This window comes from Chiloscyllium punctatum, chromosome 18 (genome assembly GCF_047496795.1).
Source record: "Chiloscyllium punctatum isolate Juve2018m chromosome 18, sChiPun1.3, whole genome shotgun sequence".
In the NCBI taxonomy this organism is placed as follows: domain Eukaryota; kingdom Metazoa; phylum Chordata; class Chondrichthyes; order Orectolobiformes; family Hemiscylliidae; genus Chiloscyllium; species Chiloscyllium punctatum.
This window is the reverse complement of record NC_092756.1, coordinates 33,721,212-33,723,878: the sequence shown is the minus strand read 5'-3', so window position 1 is coordinate 33,723,878 and position 2,667 is coordinate 33,721,212. Positions and strand designations below refer to the sequence as shown.

The 2,667-nt window shown below is 40.5% G+C and overlaps 1 non-coding gene across 1 annotated transcript; it reads left to right on the top strand.

The window, feature by feature from the left end:
• The first annotated feature begins 2,201 nt into the window (after positions 1-2,201).
• Positions 2,202-2,283, top strand: trnas-gcu (transfer RNA serine (anticodon GCU)). Its single transcript has one exon. It is a non-coding gene; the product is annotated as a tRNA-Ser (tRNA).
• The last annotated feature ends 384 nt before the right edge of the window (positions 2,284-2,667 follow it).

Sequence of the window (2,667 nt, the reverse complement as noted above, 5' to 3'; positions counted from 1 at the left end):
AAAGTCCCTCTTTCGAGTGAATCAAGAACTTTCGTTAGAGCTTCAAAACCATTACTGAATGATTAAGAAAAGTTTGGATGAGAGTTTCTTCCACTCAATAGAGTTTTTTTTTCAATCGTGAACGACTTTACAGAAATAAAACGTAGAAGCTGACTTCAGAGTGTTTTAAAAGATACACGAACAAACGTACAAGGAGAGAATTTACAATTGAGTGAAAGTCAGTGTGGTTGCGTAACAATTTCGAATTTGTTGACTTCAGACACAAAGACATTTCATGAACATGTACAACTGAATAAGACTGAGTATAACAAATTCATGGATTGGTAATGTGTGACGTATTATTCAAGGTGAAACTCTGTAAATGGAGCTCATGCCCTAAAATAACTGCAGACAGAAGTGATATCCTAATGAGTAGGAATTGAATCGTCACTTGGAGAGGCAACACCTACTTTAAAGATTTGACCACATTCACATGATGTTATGGATATTTCATACATTCTTAACTCCACCCAAGAAATCCACCAAGAAGACTCTGTCATTTTGTGTTGTTAACCCCCTGTACTTCTCTGCAGCACGCCATTTACGATAAAATATGCTCAGACCAAAATTCAATTCGATACAATATTCAAACGGTCCTATGTGATTTCTTTTTTTTAATCATTGCAATAACGTATGTGAGTTTGCAACAAACTCTGTCACATGAAACCAGTTCAACATCTTTTTTCCCGGAATTTAAAGCAGTGCACATGGGAAACGTTATCCATCTGCTGAAAAATCACCTTCGGCTCTCTCTCCACATACGTCTCTTCACGTTTTAGATACTTGCAGTATGTTTGTTGATCAAGGAGTCATTATCCAGAAAAAGTTGTTTCTCAATCCACAAACACGGTATTTTCCATAAACTTGGCTTTGCTCAATATCACCTTCAATCCGTACCCCACAACACGACGACAAATTGAAGCTGCTCCATGTGAGACTCAAACTTAAAACTTCGGAACAGCACGGCCCACTATACTGGAATAGAGATACCGTGCACCGGTCACCTTCAGCACAGGAGCAACACATTAATGCTTATCACTACATTCCTGGTTTTACTTTAACGTTTGGGAAACCGAGTTTCTCTGATTCCATGGCTAGTAATTGGGATTATATGATCATCTTCACCAGTGGTTCTGTCCCCGAGTGAGGAAAGTGGTGAGGTACTCATTGTAAAGATGGGTAGATTGATGGAATGTACAATATCATATTTTGCCTTCAATAAACCATGAGCTTTTTATTTTGTTTTGCATCTGTAGAAATCTTAAAATCCTCATTTGAATAGACTCAATGGCAGATCTCCATTTTGTCTCTGGCATTAAATTTCAAAGTGTAAACCCCCCCTGAATTCTTCCACCGCAGTCCGCTGTTTGGCAAGTGATCCTGTTGAGTTAAATGCACTTCCGTGTGTGTCACCTGCTGCTCCCAGCATGCGCTCTGACACTGCACTCATTTTCCTTCTGACACTTGCTCACTGTGTTGCTGTGATCATACAGTGACTTGGTGTCGCACGGCCCAGGAAAATGATACAGATCAAGGTTTTTGCATTGTTGAGTTCAATTGTCAGTTTAGCCTTATTTTGGATTTTGAAATTGTCTGTTCTGTAGACAAGTGCGTGTCAAAAACATCTGAGCGGAAGTTAGGTGTTCCGAATAATGACATTGAGCACTATGCACTCTCCTCCAGTCTGGAAAACAATTCCTCACAGGCAATGTAATAGACAATAGACAGCAGGTGCAGGAGTAGGCCATTCTGCCCTTCGAGCCAGCACCACCATTCATTATGATCATGGCTGAACATCCTCAATCTGTATCCTGTTTGCCTTAGTCCCATAACCCTTGATTCCACTATCCCTAAGAGCTCTATCCAACGCTTTATTGAAAGAAAACCTCCTGCTGTCTCGGGTTCTTCATTCCGTTGACTTCAATTCTTCACAGAATTCAACAGACCTTATTACATATTCCTTTCCTCATTTTTGTTCAGATCACTGTGTGCAGAGTGTGACAATGGGAGTGCAATTGCCTCAGAACCCAGAGATCAGACCATAGTCTTGGAACTGTACTGTGTTATTTATCATTTCACCAACACCAGGGAGAAATATCTGCTGCTCTGCATAATTTACGCAATTCAATTATTTATAAGTTCATCGGTGCCCCCGTGTCGGTGACGAGATGGCCGAGAGGTTAAGGCGGTGGACTGCTAATCCATTGTGCTCTGCATGCGTGGGTTCGAATCCCACTCTCGTCGCTGTCATCGACTGTTCTCCAATAACCGTAGTTGTTGTATTGAAATCGGGGCTCCAATGGTCAGTTTAGATGTATCAATGCTATTACACAATCTCAAAGCATAGTTTGACCCTGTTGACTAAACTGAATTGAAACGTCGGTTGCTTTGGGATAATGAAAAAGAGCGTGATTGTATTTTTCATGTCAAGTTGCTGTGAACGTTTTTTCGTATGAAAGACATCCAGGAAAAGCAAATAACGAGAGCTGCGAAGTGCATGTTTATGCAAAGGGATTCTTAATGAATGTTTTGTCAGATGAAATCTGGAGGAGGTTGAGTAGAAGTAATTCATCCTGGTGAGAAGAGCACAGCGAGACAACACAAAATAATGGAGATACTTCAATAGGG